Source organism: Equus przewalskii, chromosome 26 (assembly GCF_037783145.1).
Source record: "Equus przewalskii isolate Varuska chromosome 26, EquPr2, whole genome shotgun sequence".
In the NCBI taxonomy this organism is placed as follows: domain Eukaryota; kingdom Metazoa; phylum Chordata; class Mammalia; order Perissodactyla; family Equidae; genus Equus; species Equus przewalskii.
Genome location: NC_091856.1, coordinates 14,145,006 through 14,168,798, shown reverse-complemented (window position 1 = coordinate 14,168,798; position 23,793 = coordinate 14,145,006). Strand labels below are relative to the sequence as shown.

Sequence of the window (23,793 nt, the reverse complement as noted above, 5' to 3'; positions counted from 1 at the left end):
GGGGAAGTGGTGGTGGGGGGCCAGGGAGACAGAAGCAAACAACATTGCTGCCTACTCCGCCCCCTGCAGCCCACTCTCTTCCTTTCACCAGATTCCTGCGGACTTCTTTCTTCAGCAGCATCAAAGATGTCCAAAAAGGAAAACTAAACAATCCAAATTACAGGATAGGGAAAAAGACCCATTTCCATGTAAATGTTACCATTCTGTAGCAAAACAAACATAGTAGAAATAACGACGCTTTGGTTTGGGTCTGTGATGCGGAAGAAGGGCATAAATAGTTTTAAACCAACAAAGGAGCTGCAGTAATGCTCTCCTGGATGGTGGACGGGTGTGGTGGGCTGGGCACATTACCCAAACGCAGCTATTCACAAACAGGTCTAGATCCCCTTGCAATAATTGTTAATTTCAGGCAACCAAATGAAAAACCAACAAAAGTGGGGAGTGGATCGTTAAAACAAAAAGCTGGGCATTCAAAGGACTTCTCACAGCTGGAAAGTTGTGGAGGTTGAATTTCAAACTGTCACCTCATTCTTGCCCACTTTTCAGCAGAGGTCTTCAAACTGGCCTGCCTACAGGCAGACTAAGGATGCCCACTGAGAAATGCAGCATCTTGGGTGCTATCTTCTGAGTACTGGGGAACAGAGTATTCTTCTGGTCCAAAAATGCAACAGGGGAATTCCCACTAGAGCAATCTCCCTGCCTTGGGATACCTAGGATGCCTTTTTTTTGAGGAAGATTAGCCCTGAGCTAACATCTGCTGCTAATCCTCCTCTTTTTGCTGAGGAAGACTGGCCCTGAGCTAACATCCATGCCCATCTTCCTCTACTTTATATGTGGGATGCCTACCACAGCATGGCTGGCCAAGCTGTGCCATGTCTGCACCTGGGATCCAAACTGGCGAACCCCAGGCCACCGAACAGAAGGTGGAAACTTAACCGTTGCACCACTGGGCTAGCCCCAGGGATGCCTTTTTAAAAGGTAAATTCCTGGGGCTTGCCCTGTGGCCGAATGGTTAAGTTCATGTGCTCCACTGCAGGGGGCCCAGTGTTTCTTTGGTTCGAATCCTGGGCGCAGACATAGCACTGCTCATCAAACCACGCTGAGGCAGCGTCCCACATGCCACAACTAGAAGGACCCACAACGAAGAATATACAGCTATGTACCAGGGGGCTTTGGGGAGAAAAAGGAAAAAAAATTAAAAATCTTTAAAAAAAAAATAAATAAAAGGTAAATTCCTCAACTACCCCACCCCAACTTCAGTACTAAATCTGTATTTCTCCTGGTGGGCCTGGGAATCTGCATATTAAACAATCACCCAGGTGATTCTTGTGCCTGCCTGCTGATGTTTGCCCCAGGATGAGCATATCTATTCCTTTTGCAGGGATAAAGGAACTGTCTTTTTGAAGACCTGCATCAATTATGTTGAATTCCTTTTGTAATTTCACATGGTTCAACCTAATATCTTTGTTTTCTTTGAATTTCAACTGAGCTCTAGAAAATGTTTTCTAGATTTTTGATTGGACACACTCAGGGTGAAGAGAATTTTCCAGAGTGTGAACATTAAATGACTAGTGACCTAGGGCAGAGGTTTCCATATTGGTAAGTTCAGAAACGAGTTTAGGGGGCATTTTAGAATTCTCATTTGTATTTGGAGGATAAAGTTCAAAGATACATTTTATGAAGTAGCAGGTCTTGAGTTTGAAAGGTAGTTACATTGTTATTTATGTTTCAGACCTAATTCCTTTTTCAGGATCTCTACAAAGGCTTTGGGAGTAGTTTCTCCCCGGACTACAGACAAGGATTTAGGGCAGCCATGTTAAATCTCTTCTGGAATAAGGCAGTGGTATCAACCCATCAGTCTATCAAAACAAAACTCCTGGTGGTGAATTGACAGGGCCGGGATCACAGACATAGCAATTGGGAGAATTAGCCTTCGAACTTAAGTCTCTTGGAAGCAACCTGGTGTTGTAGAGTATGAATTAAGTTAAATTTTGATCCTAAATTAGGATTGCAGTTTACTAGTTAGTTATGTGATCATGGTCCAATCAGGTAACCTCCTTGAGCTGTCTGCCTCTCTGAAACAAGGAGAATGACATCTTGCAGAGCTGGTGAGGCTGAGGGTGCTGTTCTTGGGGAAGATGTGTGAGACCCTCAGTACAATGCATGCCCATAGGAAGTGCTTAGTAATGGTTATGATTAGTGAATTCCAGGTTGAAGTTTTTTCCACAGTCACACAGCAGTCTCTCAGGTAAGAAAAAGAAATCTCCTAGTGCCTTTTAGGCCAGCTGCAACTCTTCCTTTCCTCCCCCGCCATCCCCTTCACACATACAATTGCTCTGGAGCGTTTACTCTCCAGGGGATAATTCCCTGATGAAGCTGGCACATCTTCCCCGGGTACCAGCAGATGCCAGCACAGGCTAAGCTTTCAGAAGGGCTGCTTCATTTGGTTTTATCATTCTTCCATCCCTCAGTGTGACTCATGAAAGCCCAGGCTTCCTTTCCTTTCATCCAGAGTGATTTGTCTCACAGCCTTTCTTGCTTGCTACTCTGAGCCTGGAAGAAAATGCTCAGTGTTGCACTATCAAATATCAATGAAGAAGAAAGATCTTCTTTTTGGAGGTTCCTTGGAGCAAAACTAATAAATACCCATGGCTACATTTGGGCAGCGCTTTACAGTTTGCAGAGTACTTTCATATTCGTTAGATCATTTAATATTTGCAAAGTCCTCACAAGGCCATGTGATGCTTAAAGGCCGGGCTCTGGAGTCTGCATATTGCATTCAAATTCCCATCTTCACCTCTTCCCAGCTGAATCATCTTGCACAGGTAGCTTAGCGTCTCTGAACCCCATAGATTTAAGTGGGAAGTACTTAGAACATGGTGATAAGAGATTGATAATTGTTAGCTATTATTTCTATCATGCCCGTTTTACCAAGGGACTTCCAGGTTTTTCCATAACGTAACCGCTAGTCCTTAACCTAGTAGGTCAAGTCTCACTTTCTTGACTTTTATACTCTCATCCTTTCCTCTCAGTCCCCTGCCTGCACATCCTCCTCAGCCTCACTCCCCTTACACATAAACAAGACTGAAGTTTCCTTTTTCTGTTTAGCATGGGTTGTCTCAGGCCTTTGCATGTGCTCACCTCTCTGTCCTGAGTCTGCTTCCTGAATCCTGGTAAATACCTACCCACCCTTCAAGTAAACAGATTCCCTCTAATCCCCATGCTCCCAGTTTCTTTCTGCTCTCCTTGGTTACAACAGTTGTGTGGACTGAGATTGTCTCTTTCCTTATCTGTCTGCTCATCAGACTGAGTGCTCCCTGGGGACAGGGACCATATCTTCTCACTTGTGTGACCCTTGTGCCTGATATCTATGAGGTACCAAGTAAATATTGGTTTGAATGAACAAATATTGTAGAATTCATCAATCCAGCTAAAATTATCTTAGGTAAGCATTCACGTCATTGAGCCCAAAGGCTGTGGAGCCGGTCCTGGAACCTAGGCCCCAGCTTCCACTCCTCATATTCTCTGGGCATTGTCCAGGCTGCCTCTCACTATGGCCTTCTGACATTACTGTGTAATTTTTCTGACCAAGCTGGGCACAGAAAGACAAAAATGAATGATACGAAAGCATGAGACTTCATATTTACTGGCCCAGTAGACGTTTCCAAATGACACCAAGCAGCCAGTGTGCAAAGGCCTCCTTTCAGTGTATCAGAAAACACAAATTACAGTATGCCTGCCTTTGATGTGCCGTCTGTTTCGTCTTTCTGAATAAAAGGGAAACTCTGGCTCCAGGCTGATTTTCAATTGCAAAAATAGACTAAATTCCAACCCTTAAATTATCAAAAGTGCCACATACTTGACAAGCAGCTAAGCAGAGAGCAGAAACTACCAAGTTAGTAATTAAACAGAGCTTAAGTCAAATTAACAGAGACAGACATTCTTGTCTGGCGGTCAGAACAGAGGCCTGGAGAGCCCCGGATCTGGCCCCAGTGCCTGCATGTGTCAGAGTCAAGTCCTGCTGTGCAGCCACAGTTGCCAAGGAGAGACCCTGTGGGCTCCCTCCACCCCGTCTGTCTTCCTGGAAAGGCTCCCAGGGTGGGAAAGGGGTGTGTTCCTCTTGAGAGATGGGATGGGGGGAGGGTAGGCCTGAAAGGAGTCAGGAGGAGGCTGAGAGGGCCCAGCTCTCCTCCATTTCAGAATTAGATTCCAAATATTACAAGGGGCCATGGAAGTTTTTTTATGTAAAATTATTGTAGCTTAGGATCTCTTATAAGTAATATAAGTTGAATGCCTACAACAGTGGACAAAGCAAAGTCCTAGTCTTGGATTGCTGACATGCTAGTAGGGAGGGCAGATACTAAACAAGCAAATAAATGTATAAGTATTTCAGGTAGCTCTAAGTGACATGGATATTACTATACTGAAAGGAGGAAGATAGGGAGTTCAGAAGTAGGAGAGAAGGGAGTAGGGGAGAAGAGGAGGGTGGAGTTGCTATTTATATTAGGCAATTAGGAGAAGCTTTTCTGATAAGGTGATATTTGAACAGAAACCTAAAAGAGGAAGAGAATTCCAGGCAGAAGGAACAGCAAGTGTAAAGGAAGAGTGGAAGAGTGCTTAGCAAGTTTGAGGAAAAGCAAGGAGCCCATTGTGGCCAGGTCATGGCAAACAAGGGGGCATGGTAGGAGATGAGTTTTGAAAAGGATACGGGGCTAGATCATGTAGGCATGCTAAGAAAATTGCTTTTTTTCTTAAGTTAAAAATGAAGGCATTGAAGCATTTTGAGCTGATCTTACATGATTGACAAGGGTCACTTGGGCTGCTGTGTTGAGAGCAGAGCTTAGAAAGATGAGTAAAAACAGGAAGACCTGTTACAAGGCTATTGCAGTAATGCAGAGGAAACACAATTGTGGTTTAGATCAGAGGGTGGTAAAAAATGGTTAGATTCAGAATAGCTTTTGAAAGTAGAGCTGGTAGGATTTGCTGCTGGTTTGGAATTAGGATGTAAAAAGAAGAAAGGATACAAGATGACTTTAAGGATTTTGGCCTGACCAAGTGGAATGATGGGGTTCCTGTTTAACGACATGGGGAAGACTATGGGAAGAGTAGGTCTAGGGGATGGAAATCAAGACTTAGTCTTTGGGTGTGATAGTTCTGAGATGCCCATGATACCACTGTTAGCAGGTGTTGTGATAGTGCATTGTGTAACATAACAGGTATTGTGAAGAAGCCCAGCTTTGGGAATCAGTCAGAATGCAATTTTATTTTTGTGTCCTCATGTCCCTTTAACATTTATTCGGTGGAGGAACAGCTTTCCCTACTGTTGGGTGAAAACTCTGACAGGCGCCATGATTTTTCTGGTTATATACCTGAGCAAGGGCTTGATCTGCTCACCACAACCTGATGCCAATCAGTTACTTTTAAGTATCTCTTTAAGTAGGTTCTATTTAAGTCAGAAATCAGAGTCTTGATTCAGAAATAAGAATGTCCAGTTCAGTTTATTAATAATACTTACATATTCATTAAAAGGTCATGTTTCTTCTGCTTCCGACTTCCTCTGCTTTCAAACCTCTCAAGCTTGGTCTGTAGCAGGTTGGCCATCCCCATTGGAGGAGAAGTTATGGTTGGCTTTTTTCCCTTTCTTACTCATCTCCTCATTAGCTATGGTTTCAGCCACTCCAGAGCTGGAGACCTTGGAGGGTAGAGGGGAAAGAGAGTAGAAAGTTCTTACTTGGCTGGGACTGTCCTAATGCGATTTCACTTTCCTGGGGCTGACTCATATTTAAAGCTGCATCTTCCTTGGTTCTTTTGTGGCTTCTGTGGCTGCTCCCCTGCTGTGGCTCCTCTTTCTGCAACACCACTGGTGTGGGTGATGCATCTCATTGCTCCAGCTTCCACTGATTTTCCTGCAGCTCACTCTACACAGACTTTCTCGTTTACCGTCCCATCACCCCACTAAGCAGAAGACTTGAGCAAGAATAACACTCCTGGCTGACTCTCCTGCGTGGCCCACCTCTTGCCTTGGCTGATGCGCGAGGGAATATCTCTTCTCTGCTACCCCTCTGCTTTAGCAGCCTTTTACCTTTAGATTCCTCAGGAGGGAGTCAGACTTCAGTTAAGTAAGCAGCTCCCCAAGCCTCCTTTCTCCAAACTGCTGGGAACACAGATCAGCTCTCCAAGTCATGCTCACTGATAGATTCTGAGCTGACCGGGAGGTGGGGGGTGGAGAAGGTCTGGGGGGGGAAGGCCCCACCCCGACCCTTTCTATTCTCCAGGGAGAGGAGCTATTTATTCACCGCACAGCTTTCTTCAAAGAAAACCTTTCACAATGTCTAGGAAGGGGACCATTTTATGACCTTGATTACAGTGAGGGGCCCAAGTTAAACTGCTCTCAGATACCCACCTTGAAAATAGTGATTTGCATCAGCCCCTTTAGTATTTGATATCTGTTGTTTTGGAGCCTTGGCCAAAACTCTCTTTATAAGATTCAAAATTTGGGAGTCAACACCTTATGAACTGTAATTAAAGCCATGAGATTAGAGGAAATTGTCTATAGAATGAACAGCAAAAACTGAGCCCTGAGACTTTCAGAAGTCGGAGAAATGAAGAACCAGCAAAGGACACTGAGAAAGAGCATTCAGAATTTGCCCTGTTTCTGGGTTGGCTTTAAAAAAAATAAAAATAAAAACAAATAACACTTACTTCAGGCTTTTAGAACTCATCTTCTATTCTGAATTATAAGAAATACTCTAACAATTGGCTTTTCCAAGAGTGAATTTTCTGGTCTTCAAGATGCCACTCTTCATATGTAAATGGGTTTGGTATTTACAAAGTGTTCATTATCTCATTTCAACTACCTGATACCCCTGTGAGGAAAGTTCATTACAGATGGGGAAACTGAGGGCCAAAGAACGTAAGAAGCTTTCCCACAGTCCAAGAAGTAAGAGGCAATGGGTGGATTTGAGTTTTAGGTCTTTGGCTCCAGGTTCTGAGCTCTTTTTTGCACAGCTGCTTCAGAGACACTCATGACAATCATAGCTTTTTTTAGGTTTTGCTAAAGTAGACTTTAATAAATGGATGGCAAAGGTTTCATCTCATGTGCCAGTTTCCATGCATTAATAAAGCTTACCTGGAGTGGTGTTGAGAAGGATTCTGAGGCAGAATGAAGTTTGGCAGGAAAGAGTACCTTGATTGATTAGTGATGACTGCCATTGGTGTGGTAGGGGTTCTGGTGGCATATATGCCATGCATTTGGCATCACTGATTTAATTTTTCCCGTATGAGTTGTTCCCTGGAACATTTGTAGTTTCTCAGAACGGATTAAAAGAATGGGAAAAGAAAGAAAGAGCAGCCTAAACCCACATTGGGTTACTGGAGATGACAACATTGTATACATGCAATCTGAGAGCACAAATTTTTTAACATGTGGCATGAGCAAAGGAAACAGCCTGAACTAGGAGCAGCCTTGCAAATAAATAAAATTAGTCTCTGTTCCCCAGCAGTTTTCTCCCGAATTTTTATTTTGAGAAATTTCGAACAGAAAGGTAAAAGAATAGTACAATGAATACCCATATATCGTTTTCCTAGATTCATCACTTGTGAACATTCTGTCTCTCTGCTTCTGAATTATTTGAAAGTAATTTAAAAATTCATGACTCTTGAGCATTCAGCTCTTAAGAACAAGGATCTCCTACATAATCACAATACTATTATTATAGCTGCAAAAATAATATATAGGCCATATTTAAATTTCCCTAGTTGTTCCTAAAAGTGGGATCAGATTGTATGTACTACTTTTTGACCAGACTTTATTTTGGTAAATGAGATATTGTAAGATTTTTCACTTCATCGATAAAATGTCCTTCAAAAGTGAGCATGTTGTTTTTGTTACCTGGATGTAGTACACTTTATTTTACCAGCTCTTTACTTTTGGGCATGTAGTCTGTTTTCTATTTATTTATTGCTCTTTTAAATGCTGCTGCAATGAACATCGTGGGCACATGGTGGATAGTCCAACCTCTTTTCCAGGGCCTTCCTATACTGAGAGGCTACATTTTTCACAGCCTGCCTTGCAATTCGAGTTCTAGATGTAATTCAGGTTCCACGAATCACTTGCACTTACCTAAGATTTGGAAGGCAAAAGCAAGGTACAGGTCATGCTTTTTTTGCTCCTGCATTTCTCCTGGAAAGCATGGCTATTTATTATTATTATTTTTTTTCCCTGTTGTGTTAGGAGAGGCTGTGGAAAGCCATTGGAGAGTTGAGGGCAGAGGGATGGCATGATCTGATTTAGTTTTTAATATCATGCTGGCTGCTGTTTGGAGAATAGATTGTAAAGGGTGTAATTGGAATCAGGAGCCAGTTAGGAGGCTCTGCTGTCTGGGTGGAGATGATGGTGGTTTGGACTAGGACAGTTTCTCTTGGTAGAGGAGGTGAGAGATAGTTGGATTCAGAATACATTTTAAAGGTGGAATCATCAGAATTTGCTACTGGATTGCATATGGGGTGTGAGAAAAATGATCCCTGACTCCCTTGTAGCTAGAGTTTTGGATGTAAGTCAGCTTCCACCTCACAGATGCACTCACATGAGATTTGGAAGGCAAATTTGAGGTAGAGCTCTTGCCCTTGCTATTTCTAACATGATCCACTGCAACTGGAGAGAAGGCAGAGTGTGTGGGTCTAGTTGTAGGAAAGATGGTAGATTTGGTGGTGGGAGCATTGGGACGTTGTCTCCTGATGTTTCACTTTTCTCATGAACTAAGAAGCGAGGACATCAGCTGAGACCAGGGGGACATGGGAGAGGGACTGGGGTTTATGATTCATCATGCTTCCTCCTCTGCCAGTACTCTGCATAATGCCTGGCCCCTGGAAGATAGCCAGTTTGTTGTTAACTGAGCAATTCTCTACTTTCACAGAAAGATTTACTCATAAAACGTCTCCTTTGACTTCAAGATAAGTCAGTGCAGTAAAGCAAGGAGATTCTCACATTGTTAAAAGAAGCAGTCCTTTTGATATTTAAACCTCAGGTTTCAAACAATAGTTGTCTTTGGAAATGTTGCTAGGTTTAGAAATGTCTTTTGATTCTGACCTATCCCCAAAGGTTCTATACCTTTTCAGGAAATGTCTGAGTCTCTGCAAGAGCTGATAATGTTTCTTTAAAGGACAAATAGCCACCAGTATTTGAAAACCCTTGAGAAATATCTGGCATTTTTCTGACAGTCTTGAGAAATACTTTGGTAAACCAGCCTTTAGAACTTTATTTGGTAAAACTGGTCATTCCTGTCATGGTCAGTATTTCTTTTTAGAGCATGTTGGGACTTTCTCTTTTTTTTCCATTGTTTTGCTATATTGAATCTTAATTTCTTGATTCAAATTTTTTTTCTTTATTTAACCTCTAAGTATCCTGAGATTGGAGTTGTGTTTAGATTTTATATAAAACGTGTGGTACCAATAGTGGAAAAAATATTTGATTTGGAGCTAGAAGATACAGTTTTGGGTCTCTCCTCTGCACTGTCCTGGCTTTGTGACTTTGGGTTATTTAATTAAATTCTCGAGACTGAGTTTTCTTATTATAAAATGACGATAATACCCACCTCATATAGTTACAATAATAATGACAACTAACATCTCTATAACTTTCAATAATTTTTCCATGTATCATCTTATTTGATCCTCAAATCAACCCCATGAGCTTGATGGGGTGTATAATATTAATCCCTTTTACATACATGGAAACCAGGGCTGGGCAAGGCCTATGTGAAAGTTGAAATAGGAGGTGTTAGAGCTGGAATTTGAACTCAAATATTTTTCCTGTCAAAACCCGTATACGGTCCACCATACTCCATTGGGTTTATATAGCATTTTATAAATCTCCAAGGATTCTGCAAAAGCAAAGGATTGTTATTTCTGTTATGTTACTGTTTATTCCTGAGTGGCTGTTAGTAGCGGTTCTTTGTGAAAATTGCTAAGCATGCAGTCTGATAGAACTGTGCTGTTCATTATGGGAGCCATTAGTCACATGTGGCTACGGAGTACTTGAAGTGTGGCTAATATTACTAAGGAACGGATTTTAAAATTTTGTCTAATTTTAATAAATTTAAATTTTGATACCGATGCTCTGTTCAGTTACTGGAAAATTTCTAAGGATACTTGACACAATTTGGGCATGCAAATCTATTTTTTCAGCTGTAAATTTTATGACCTAAATACAGATAAGTATTTACAATGAAAATTTAGCATTCATATTGAGAAGTGCTGTAAGTGTAAAAAACACACTGGATTTTGAAGACTTAGTATGACAAATGTAATGTAAACTATCTCACTAGTAAGTTTTATATTGATTATATTTTGAAATGATATTACTTTGGATATATTGGGTTAAGTAAAATATATTATTAAAATTAATTTCATCCATTTCTTTTTACTTTTTAAATGTGGCTACTAGAAAATTTAAAATTACATGTGTTATTTTTCTTATTTCTCACATCTTATTTTTCTTGGACAGCTATACTCTAGAATTAACTATGAAAGGACATTTGTGCTTTCTTAACTAGGGATTTCCAGACCAGACCAGTACAAATCCTAATTCAGATGTCACATTTTCTCTCAAACAAGGAATTTCCAGAGCAGCCCTATGCTGTGTTTGGGCGCTGGCTAATTACTGCTCCTTCAGAACTAGTGGAGACTCCTGTGGGTACTCACTGAGGTCTGTTCAGACCTTCTGTGAGGAGGCTTCGTAGTTCCCCTCTGGCTTAGTCCCTGTAGCCAGTCTGGCAGGAGTAGCCTAACTTTCCTTCCTGCCCTCAAGGCTTCTAGGGTTTGTGGACTTGGGCCCCACTTTGACCTGGCTGGTGCCATCTGACTCTATAGAGGCTTGGTTTTGGTGCTTCCTGGTGAGCCTCAACCTGGGTCTGTGGCGGCTTGGCTGTTTACTTGGAGTGCCCCACTGTGCAGGACATGATTGGACACAGCTAGGGAAAAAGTTAGATTGCAGGTAATCCCTTACTGTTAGATGTATCCACACTCCTGAAAGCTTATGTGAAAGTTCAGCACACCCAAAAATAGACATACCAGCTATGAGGTGAGGACTGTAAACCCAACAGCTGAAGTATAGTGTAAGTCTCAAATAACACCTTGTCTTTTATTTTATTTTGATTTGATATTTGTATATATATTTGTATATATGTGAAAGATATATTTATTTATTTATTCTTTATTATTATTTGCATATATTGTGAAATGATTACCACAGTAAGTCTAGTTAACATCCGTCACCATACATAGTTAGATAATTTTTTTTCTTGTGGTGAGAACTTTTATGACTTACTCTCTTAGCAACTTTCAAATATGCAATACAATATTATTAACTATTGTTGTACATTACTTCCCCAGAACTTACTTTTTTATAACTGGAAGTTTGTACCTTTTGATCCCTTCACTTGTTTTGCCCACTCCCCATCCCTTGCTTCTGGCAACCGCCAAAATGTTCTCTTTATCTATGTTTTTTTAAAAAAAAGATTCCATATATAAATAAGATCATACAATATTCGTCTTTCTCTGTCTGACTTATTTCACTTAGCATAATGCCCTTAAGGTCTATCAATGTTGTTGCAAATGGCAAGATTTCCTTCTTATTTTTTAGCTGAATAATAACCCATTGTGTTTATAGTCCACATTTTCTTTATCCACTCATCCATCTATGGACGCGTAGGCTGTTTCCATATCTTGGCTGTTGTAAATAATGCTGCAATGAACATGGACGTGCAGATATCTTTTTGAGTTAGTGTTTTCGTTTCCTTTGGATAAATACCCAGAGGTGGAATTGCTGGGTCATGTCGTAGTTCTATTTTTAATTTTTTGCGCAATCTTCATACTGTTTTCCATAATGGCTGCATTCATTTACTTTCCCACCAACAGTGCACAAGGGTTCCCTTTTCTCTACATCCTCACCAACACTTATTTCTTGTTTCTGTGATAAAAGCCATTCTAACAGGTGTGAGGTGATATCTCATTGTGGTTTTGATTTGCATTTCCCTGATGATTAGTAATGCTGAGCACCTTTTCATGTACCTGTTGGCCATCTATATGTCTTCTTTGGAAAAATGTCTATTCAGATCCTCTGCCCACTTTGTTTTTTGGTGAGGGAGATTGGCCCTGAGCTAACATCTGTTGCCAATCTTCCTCTTTTTGCTTGAGAAAGATTGTCCCTGAGCTAACATCAGTGCTAGTCTTCCTCTATTTTGTATGGGGGTGTGCTACCACAGCATAGCTTGATGAGTGGTATATAGGTCCATGCATGGGATCTGAACACACGAACCGCAGGCTGCCGAAGCAGAGCGCACGAACTTAACCACTATGCCACTATGCCGCCAGGCAGGCCCCCATCTGCCCATTTTTTTAATTGGATTGTTTGTTTTTTTTGCTATTGAGTTGTATGAGTTCTTTATATATATGTATATATATAACCCCTTATCAGTGAGAGGGCAGAAACTAGGATTCCTGTGCAAGTGAATGGTTTATCAAATTGTCCTGTGAATGAAACCAGGTAAACAGTTGTCAGACACCATACCTGTCAGCATTCAACTTCTTTGGCTCTGTACGATGGCCTTTAGTTCTTGAAGAACATGAGAAAAAGATGAGAAAGAGGATGCCAGGTTTAGATTGTTTACCGTATGATTGGCTCCCTGCTGTATGCTTTAAACAATTAACCTCACTGAGTCCCCACAGTAGGTCTGTGAGGTGTGATTTATTTTTCCATTCAAATATGAGAAAAACCCGACTTGCAGAGGTAGAGTATTTGCTGAACGTCATACAGCTGGTAACTAGGCATTGCTTGTGTAACATTAGGAAAACATTAGAATGAATAGTTCCCACTTATTATCCCTATAGGCTTTTATACACAATAGAATATAACATGCACCGTTACTTGTGTTACGCACTTGTCTGCCTCCTTCACTATATGTATGTACCCTGAGGCTAGAGACTGGGGCAGATACTTCTGGTTCTCCTCCCATCAACCATTCCTTTCCTCTACTTTGCCAGTAGGACATAGCTCGTTGCTCAGAATATAGTCACATGACCATACTTAGCTGCAAGGAAGGCTGGGAAATCTAGTCTTTTAAGTGGACCATTTCTGCCCTGGACCATTATTGTCCATATTTGCCCACTAGGATCCCAAATAAAAATTGGGTTCTATTGATAAGATAGGAGGGGAGTTTGGATATGGAATAGGAAATTTTTCTGCATAGGGTACTTTTAAAAATTTGTGTTTTTAAATACCTTTAGGAATGGCACATTTTCCAGACCCCTTTCTACTTCTTTTTTCCTTTAACTTGGCCCAATTCACACATTTCTGTTACATCTAGGCATCAAATTTAGAACCTGGCATAAACCTCTGTGGAGGCAGCACCCACCTCTCTTCTGACAATTTCTCTCTGAGGTCAGGAGTGGATTCTACTCACTTTGTACTTGGAGGGGCCTCTCAACCACTGCCAAAGTTCCCAAAATGAAGCTCTGACTCCCTGGGGAGTGATCCTTCAAATCTGTGCTTGCCCCATCCTTGCTTTCTAAACCTTTTCTCCTGTCTTTTTTTTTTTTTTAATATTTTATTTTTCCTTTTTCTCCCAAATCCCCCTGGTACATAGTTGTATATTTTTAGTTGTGGGTCCTTCTAGTTGTGGCATGTGGGACGCTGCCTCAGCGTGGCCTGACAAGTGGTGCCATGTCCACGCCCAGGATCCGAACCAGCAAAACCCTGGGCCAGCGAAGTGGAGCGCGTGAACTTAACCACTTGGCTGCGGGGCCGGCCCTTCTCCTGTCTTATCAAGTTTTTCTCACATGTTTAAAACACAATTCAATGTGACTTTCACCCTATTTGCAGGAAAATGTCCATTGAGAAAGGTAGGGGTAGAGGTACTTGCCACACCTATTCCATTTGCCTGGAAACTATAAGTGAGCTAATATTTTATTTCTTCAAGTAGAAATGCATAAAATTCCCATGAATTTGGTGCCTGCTCTCTTACCTAGTTGCTAGTGCTAGAGCAAATATGGATGGAAACTGACTGTTGTTTCTCCTCCCTCTGGAATGAACTAACTTGGGTCTTTGTTTTAGGTGCTATGGTTATTAGTATTTGTGATATAATTAGTCCTTTTGGAGAACGGATCCATGGAATCTGACCGAATGGTTAGAATAAAACTATTTCCCACTTAAAAAAAAATCATTTATTTATTTAAATTTTTCCAGCAGTTTCTTGGATTCTTGGGAAGACTGAGGGAATTGGTGAAATTCAGGCGATTTCCAAAGACTTCCTCAGTTGTTTTCCATAGGAAACGTAAAAGCACACATTTTAGTTCATTTGGAAATACTTCAGGAAAACAGACCTAATATGGAAATAGGAAAGGATGTATAAATAAATAAATAAACATTTTTTTAAAAATCAGGAAATGGGTCATTTCATGTTGTTCTACTGAAACTCAGTTAATACTAATGATGCCTACCATTATTTGAAGTTCAGTTGTCTTTTGGTGGGCAGGATTGCTAGGTAGGCTGGCCCTGTAGGGCAGGGCTATCGCACTGGATTCATATTAGTCTTCTTAGTGACCAGCACAAAGATCAACAGAACCAGTGGCCCAGGACATGTGTGTTGAATTAAATGGGCACCAAGAGTAGAAAGAGTTTCATTAATGGATCTAACTGATTCATGTCTTAAAACTGGGGAGAACATTATAGACTTCCGGCCATTCTATGCAGGGAATCAATTTGTAAGTTAATTAGCCTCAAATGTATTATTGTGTTCAGTTCTAATTGTTTATGAGCTTTAAGCAGATGGTTTTGCTCTGAATGAGAGAATCAGAGCCCATAAATAAATGAAAATGTTTGACTTTTCTGTACTCTATTTATGTGTCTTTACTATGTATAATACAGCAGAATCCAAAATTAATAAATTATTTTGACACAGAATTATAATCAGGAACTTTTTACCTAAGAAAGGATATAAGTGGTTCTCCACAGTGGTAGTATAAGTAGAATTTTGAATTTGTTAATTGGCAAAATGGGTAATTTTTATCAGGTCAGTCTTATAGCCAATGGAACAACCTTTTAACCTATCCAGTTAAACAACCTTTTAACCTATCCAGTTAAAAATATCAGCAGTTAGAGACCCCTGTAGAAGCTTGTGTCGTGTATTTTATATTAGTAGCTATGAAATAGTAAAAAATGTATGTTGGTATCTGCCCCCGTAGAGCTCCTAAAACCCTTGTAATTTCCTAAGTGATAAGAACACTAGGAGCATCTCTTGTTCTACTATTTGGTCTTTGACCCTGATTCCTGACACTGTGCCCCTAAATCCCTTAGAATTTCTTGGCTGTTAGCAGTGTCTTTTGTTTTAATGAGGTGACTCTTGGTGGGCTCCTGGATGGGCGCTGGTCACCAGAAAGACCAAACCATGTTTAGAAGCTTGAAATTTTCAGCTCCACTCTCCATTCTCCAGAAAGGGGCGAGTGGCTGGAAATGAAGTTAATGACTGATCATGTGATAAACTCTATAAAAATCCCAGAAGTACCAGGTTTGGAGAGCTTCTAGCTTGGTGAACAAGTCCATGTACTTGGAGGGTCATGCACCTCAACTGTACGGGGACAGAAGCTCCTGTGCTCAGAACCCTCCCAGACGGGCCCTATGTCTCTCTTCATATGGCTATTTGTCTGTATCCTTTATCATATCCTTTATTATGTAATAAACTGGTAAGTAACTGTTTCCCTGAGTTCTTTAAGCTGTTCTAGCAAATAATCAAACCTGAGGAGGGGGTCATAGGAACCTCTGATTTATAGCCCATCAGTCAGAAACAGGTAATAGCCTGGACTTGTGTTGGCATCTGATGTGGGGATGGGGGCGCCAGTCTTGTAGGACTGAGCCCATAACCTGTGGGCTCTGATGTTATCTCCAGGTAGATAGTGTCAGAATTGAGTTAAATTGTAGGATACCCAGCTGGTGTCGCAGAATTTCTTGGTGTGGGAAAAACTCCCATACATCTGGTGTCAGAAGTGCTGTGAGTGTGACAGTATGTGAGAGTGAAGGAGAAACGTAGGAGTAGTGTAGGTGTTCCTTATAGTAGCCTTTGGAAATAAAGTTGAATTTGCCACGTATTTGAAAGACTTCTTTATTAAAGTATAATTACATATAGGAAAACATAAAAATTGTCTGTAGCTCAGTTTTTTACAAGTGGAACCCACTCATGTACTTAGCACTCAGATTGCGAAACAGAATGTCATTAGTACCCTAGAAAATTCACTCATGCACCCTCACAGTCTACCACTTTTTTTTTTTATAGACAAACAAGTGCACCTTTTTCTTGCGCACAGAAGGAAGGAAATCTTTCTTTGTTTTCATTCATTCTTGACATTGTCCAAAAGTAAATGAGTTCTGCTAAAGGCAAAGCCATTCCTTGAATTATTCTGAAAATAATAATGATAATAGTCTATTTAAAAGTAGTTTTATATTTCCATTTACATTACTTTAAAAGCAGTTTTATGTTTATTTTTTCATTTAATGTTCATAACTGCCACTGAAGTAGGTATTATTTTCACCACTTTATACATGAGGAGGGGAGGCTTAGGGAGGTCACATAGCATACAAGGGATCCCAGGACTGAGGGACTCCAGGGTAGGGTCTTGGCTGTTCTCCCAGGAACAGAAGAAATGTGTTACCCTTCCCTGACCAGAGTGTATTGTGGCCTCAAAGAACTTGAGAATCCCTGGTATGTGGCTTAACAAAGGAGACATCTTCATCCTTCACTCAGACATTCTAAGTATGCAGATAATTCAGAACAGGGCTGGGAGAGAGTTGTTACCCATTTATTCATCTATTTGTTCTTTCTTAATTACTCTTTGCCAGGCACTGTTATAGACACTAGGAATACAGCATGCAATGACAGGTGTTGTCTTTGTTCTCTCTTGGTGCTTATATTCTAGAGGAGACAGAAAATAAATAAGTAAACAGAAATATAGACAAGTTAATTTAAGATAGTTAAAGTGCCATGAAGATAATAAATAAGGCTAACATGACAGTCAGAGTGTGGGGAAGCATGGGATGGTCAGGGAAGGCTTCTCTGAGGAAGCCTTATTTTGTAGAATAAACTTATTTTGTAAAATAAACTTTGTTGAAGTGCACAAGTCTTAAGTGTACAGCTTGATGAATTTCTGCAAAATGAACACACCTGTGTAACCACCACCTAGGCCAAGAAGTAGAACATTGCCAACACCCTAGAGGTAGCCCCATAGCCCGAGAAGGTGACATTTGAGTTAAGACGTGCATGCTAAGTAGGTGGCTATGCAAAGATCTAGGTTCAGAGTGTTCTGGTAAAAGAGGACTAGAATTGAGAAGGCAAGGGGAAGAACTTGGCATGTTTGAGGAATGGAGCTAATTTGTACTAGTCTGTTCATTTAGCACAGCAAAATTTGAGTTATGTGTTTGTAATATGACTCAGCTTGGAACTGGAAGGGAAGCAACACTTTGATTATAACTGCTATTCAAGCCCCATCCATCATCAGTAAGTTGGGCTCTTAGGATCCCAAAGTAACTTGGAGGTGAGTCTTAGCAGTAAAGTCTGTGGAGATTTTATTGATTACATAGTGTCCATCACGTCCAAGGAGGGCAATATCCCAGTCCATGCCCGACTCAGACATGGATCCTTTCACGAAGATTTTATAATCTCTCACATTATAGTAATTCTAGATGCTTTTGATCATCAACCTCCTATCACCATGGTAACACATTAAACAAAAGAATTCCTCCTGTTATCACATCCAGGGCTCTGGTCTTGAATTTGATGTTTGATATTTGAATTTCATATTCTAAGATATCGTCACGACCATGGGTTTGAAAATCTCAAGTTACTAAACATTTGAATGTAGGTCTGGTTGATTCCTAAGAAGGAATGTAGGGAAATAACAGAGGTATTGGGAGGCACTTACATAGCCTGGAACAATAGGAACACTGGGAAAGTCATTACACAAGTGTCTGCCACTCAAAGCTATTAAGTTCAGAGGAGATGATGTCGGATTGTGGCAGAGGGGGCAGTCTTAAAAGTTTTCTGCCCGTCCTAGTTAAATTCTAATTCTGCTTCATCGTTAGACTGTCCCACATTATTAATATTTCCTTGTATGAACAATACTTCATTCAGAACTTGACAAATGAAAACTTCAGTGAGGCAGTCCTGCTTTCACTTTGGGACATAATTAACCTACTTTGGTCCCTGACTATCTGTGCAGAGGCTCCATCCACGTCACCAGCAACTTTTTAAAACTCATTTCCCATGAGTTCGGTATTTCCACTGCTCTCATGTCCATGGCATGCCACCATGGAGGACTCTGCAGGGTGGGGCCATCCTGTGGTGGGCATTGCTGCTGCAAGGTAGGCATGGCCTGGGACACTGTTGTGTGCCAGTCTGTAAATGGTTGTGACTTCTCTTGCATTTTTCTTTTCTTTCTTTTTTTTTTGAAGATTGGCACCTGAGCTAACAACTGTTGCCAATTTTTTTTTCTCTGCTCCTTCTCACCAAATCCCCCCAGCACACAGTTGCGTATTCTAGCTTTGGATCCCTCAGTGGCATGTGGCACGCTGCCTCAGCGTGGCCTGATGAGCGGTGCCATGCCTGCCCCCAGGATTCGAACCAGTGAAACCCTGGGCCGCCAAAGTGGAGCGCGCGAACTTAACCACTCGGCCACAGGGCCGGCCCCCTCTCTTGCATTTCTTCACTGCTGCCACCCGGAGCCCTCAGGTACCAGAAGTTATGGAGGAGGACTCTCTCCTCCACCTTTGCTACACTCTGTTAGAGGCACCCCGAAGCAGAGCTGCCTGAGGTCCAAGGTGTTTCCATCTTATAGCCTTTTGCTCAACAGAGAAGTCTGACATGAACCCAATGGAGGCTGAGTCAAGAAACAAATTGGAGGCTCAGACACTTGGCTGAACTCAGGACTTAGGACTTTCTTATAGGCCTAGCAGGATCTTTCTTCCCTTAGGATATGTTCCTTCCCGGGAGGCTCCTTAGTTACCCTCCATACAGACATCTCTCAGACCACTTCCCATCTACCAGGTGTGCCCAGACATCCTGACTCCCCAGCCTGGACACAGTACTAGATCTTTCTCAAGAAGGCCCTCAGAGCACTGATGGTTCACCATACAGGCTCAGGAAGGTCTGAATCTTGTAGCCTGGAGCTGGGAGCCTCCACCCCTTTTTAAACAGTGCTCAATGCTTTTTTCCTTTTTCAATCAGCAAGAGCCTGATCCTTGTTTTGACAAGTCATGTCTCGACAAGAGAAGGGAGTGCTTGTAGTCAAACCACCTTAACATGTAAATCTCCGGGAAGTCGGATCATTTCTTTGGCTCAGGCTTAGTGAGGAGAATGAGAGGAGGCATTGGACTCCTAACTGATGTCTCTGACCAGAGTCTCGCCGCTTCTAATTTATCTGCTTGCAAGGTGCCACTCTATTAGTCTTTCTAAAATACTGATCATACACCTGCTTTCAAAACTGTTAATGCTTGTCCATTGCTTAAAGACTGAGTTCTTTATCATGACAGACTAGGTCCTTCCTCATCTGGTAGCCACCTTACTTCTCCTGCCTCATTTTCCCCTACTTTCCTCTGCATGTTGCACTCCCCAGTCACCCCAGTCCACTCCAAGCTTGTAGCTTTCTTCATGCTGTTCTCTTTGTCTGGAATACCACTCTCTTCTCCCCTTTGCTACCCAGCAAACGGCTTATCTTTTAGGCCCAGCTCACATGTCCCCCTCTAAGAAGCTCTTCCATCCCCATGTCATAGGTATCTCCTTACTGCAGAGAAGGTTTCCCCAGCAGGATGCACAGGGCTTGGCTTATAGGATTAAAGCAGAGTGAAAGTTATACTTACAGGTTGGTTGTACCTGAGGCCTAGCATAACTCTCTACAGGGCATGGATTTTCTCCCTGGTGTGTGTTTGTGAAATGCACTTTCTCTCCTTACTTGGCCCTGGGGCCCAGTGTGCCATTCATTAGTACATCAGGGAGTTGCCTGTTTGTGGGAGATCATCAGCCCCCTTAATCCTCCTTTGTAACTGTATTATGTCAGACTTTAATGTGTGCCTTGAGGCTTCCTATGGGTCTAATTTCAAAATAACAGAGAAATGTCATACTAACCACTAACCCCTCCAAATCCTCAACAACATATTTTGTTTTTAAAACAGTTTAATAGAATAATATCCAGGGAAGAAACAGGAGCAAGAGGAAAAAGAAAAGCCCTCCCAAACTCACAAGACAACTAGTGCACTGACTATGTCAAAGTGCTCTCAGCTCTTCTAGGAGGTCTGCAGTGGAACAAAAAGTTGTCACCTATTGATGATTTGGTGCAGAGGAGCGAGTACCCTTCCTCACTGGACAGATGATACTAGATTGACTGCCAGTGGGGAGGGCCCATTATTAACAGGACCCTTTAATTAAAACCCAAGCCATTGTTAATGCACTAGGTATTAAAGCAGCACGAGGCAGCTTCTGAGGGTGGCAGCGGCATTGGGGTAGGGGTGGTCTGGGCCTGTGCTATTCATATCTCTCCTCTGCTCAAAAGCTTTTGTAGCTACTCTTTTATAGCCACTTCCCTCCCTCCCCCATTCCCTAACCCCTGGAAACCACTAATGTTTTCCATCTCTATAATTTTGTCATTTCAATAATGTTATATAAATGGAACTATACAGTATATAAACCTTTTGAGATAGGCTTTTTCACTCACCATAATTCCCTTGAGATCTATCCATGTTGTTGTGTGTATCAATAGTTTATTCCCTTTTATTGCTGAGTAGTATTCCATGGTATAGATGTACCACCTTTTGTTTAACCATTCCTTGAAAGAGTAGCATAAGGGATCCTAGTGATGGAACTGTTCTGTATGTATCTTGACTGTGGTGGTAGCCACATGAATCTACACATGGTAAAATTGCGTAGAATTAAACACATGCATACAGGCACAAATGAGTGCATGTGAATTTGGTGAAATTTGAATAAAGTGGGTAGATTGTATCAATGCCAGTTTCCTAGTTGTGATACTGTACTATAGGTCTGGAAGATGTCAGCATTAGGGGAAACTGGATGAAGGGTATATTGGATTTATCTGTATTGTTTCTTACAACTGTGTATGAATCTACAATTATCTCAAAAAACAAAAACAAGAGCAATTGGTGGCACTCCTTTGCCTGTGGAACAAAGGCTAAACCCTGTGGTCTGGAACTCAAGGTCCTTCCATCTTCTGGCTCCCTTCTATCTTCTGGCTCTCTTCTCACCTGCCTTCAGTCTTCTCCTTCACGACTCCAGCTAGGCTGACTTGTTCAGCATTTCCCATCATACCAGGCACTTTTCTTTAAAGTAAACTTTTCTTTTTAATTGAGATGAACATTCAAATAGAAAAGCAGTCAAGTTACTAAGGTACAGCTCTGAATTTTTACAATGTGAACCCACCTATGTAACCAGAATCAGATCAAGAAATAGAATATCACCAGGACCCCAGAATCCCTGCTCCTCCTCCAATCCATTTATGACCCTCCAAATGATAATTGCTATCTGATTTCCAGCCTGTGTGTTTTTGAACTTCATCTTAATGAAGTCATGAATACTTTTTTTGGGGGGGCACCATACTGTTTTATTTCAAACAATATAAAGAGGTGACAACTTCTGATGCCAAGTCATGCAAGTAATAATAAAGGAATGGAAAAAATATTAACAAAAAGACAATCATTAAAAAGTATTTCACATTTCACAGTAGTGCTTTGGCAGTACTGGCAAGTGTTTCTGGGCAACTGCTTCCAACAGGGGTCTGAATGAACCCCCTGATCTTAGCAGAAGAACCACCACATTTTCTCCCTGATAATTTACACTGGGTCACTACACACCACACTGCACCACTCACCAGACTTTTGTAAACCTCATCTTAAAATATGTAACCAGGTATTGTGCGTGATCACAACGAAAACTAAAAACTAAACAGAGTGTGGTAGAAAAGGAAACCAATGTTTCCAGTAAGGCATCAGGGAATCACTGCCGGGCGGGTCCTTCATTTTACCAGTTTAAAGAAAAGGTTTGATTTACATTTCTCAGCAAACCCAATATTCAGAAGCTTAACCAGCAGGCTGAAGTTAAAAGTTTAAAAGATAGTCCCCTTCTTTTTTTTTGGTAAATGTTTCATATAAAACATGAAATCAAGTTCTACATTATAAAAAAACCCTGAGTATTGTTCATAGTAAAAATATATATATTTCTCTTTTTAAAAAGACATTTAGTAACAATACTTCAAAAGACTGGATTGAATCCAACCCTCGACCCTGCCAGCTGTCCGCCTGGCAGATCCATTAAGGCAAGGACCCCTGGAGAGGCATGTGCACCTCAACTGTGGGCTGGAGGCTCAAGGTGAACACACTCTGCTCTTACAGGGTCAACAGAAAGGCCTCTCCCTCATGTTCATTGAGCCGTCCTGCAACCCGAAATAAACTCTCTCAGCCATGTTGTTGAATAGGCCTGTATCCACCACGCCTGGGATCATTTTGATAGCTGTGTTCACTTCACTCCATTTGTGTACCCCGTCAAACTTCCAGTCCAGGATAAAATTCCCATTATCTGTCACCACAGGACCTGCCTTTTTGATGGCCATTTGAAGTTCAATCGCGCCCCCAAACTTCTAGGTCACAGCTCGCCTCACTGGGACACAGGCCATTGGGATGACCTCGGTGGGGATTCCTTTGTGCCATTGATCCCCAAGGTTCTTTGAATCTTTCCTGAAATCAGCAATCACAATGAAGCGACTGGCATAGCCAGCCACAATTTTCTCCTGGGTCAGGCAGTCTCCACCGCCCTTGATGAGACTGAGGTCAGCATCTACTTCATTAGCACCATCAATGGCAAGGTCCATCTCTGCATGTCGGTCCAGGTCACTGAGAATTAAGCCGTATTGCAGGATGAGCTGACGGGCCTGGAAGGACGTGGGAATACAGACGAGGTTCAGATTCTCTTGTTTCACTCTTTCAGCTATTCGTTGCACAGCAGGGACAATTGTAGAACCACTTCCAATTCCCAGTACTTGGTTATTCCTCACGTGGTTCTCCATGGCCGCGCGGCCCGCCGGCTTCTTGACCTCCTTGGCCTTGGACATCGTGGAGGGGGCCGGGCAAACGCTATTAGCGTCCTGGCCGCTGGTGTTTGTGTTGCCAGCGCCGCTGCGGGTCCCGGACTGCGCCAGCCCCAGCAGCTGCATGTGGGAGCCCGGGACGTCCCACTCCAACCGTTCCCGTCTCCGCCAGAGGCCACGTCCCCGGCCCGCGACGCCTCACTCCATGAATACTTTTATAATTGGCATCTTTTGCTCAACATGTTGGTTAGATTTATTCATGTTACAGGTAGCAGTAGTTTGTTCATTAACACTGCTGTATAGTATTCATCCCATTGTGTGAAGAAACTACAATTATATATATCTTCCTTGACTTACGATAGGGTTACATCCTGATAAATCCATTGTAAGTCGAAAATATGTTTAATACACCTGTGGGGGATCAGAATTGGTCACCCCAAAATGTGTCTCTTTGGCATAAGGATTATTTTGGGCTAGTTACTTTTAAAAACTACAGACATGGTGGGGCTGGCCCCATGGCCGAGTGGTTAAGTTCTCGGGCTCTGCTGCAGGCAGCCCAGTGTTTCGTTGGTTCCAATCCTGGGTGCGGACATGGCACTGCTCATCAAACCATGCTGAGGCAGTGTCCCACATGCCACAACTAGAAGGACCCACAACGAA

The 23,793-nt window shown here is 41.9% G+C and overlaps 1 pseudogene; it reads right to left on the bottom strand.

The window, feature by feature from the left end:
* Positions 1-22,268: 22,268 nt before the first annotated feature.
* LOC103563856 (ribose-5-phosphate isomerase pseudogene) lies at positions 22,269-23,517 on the bottom strand (annotated as a pseudogene).
* Positions 23,518-23,793: the final 276 nt, after the last annotated feature.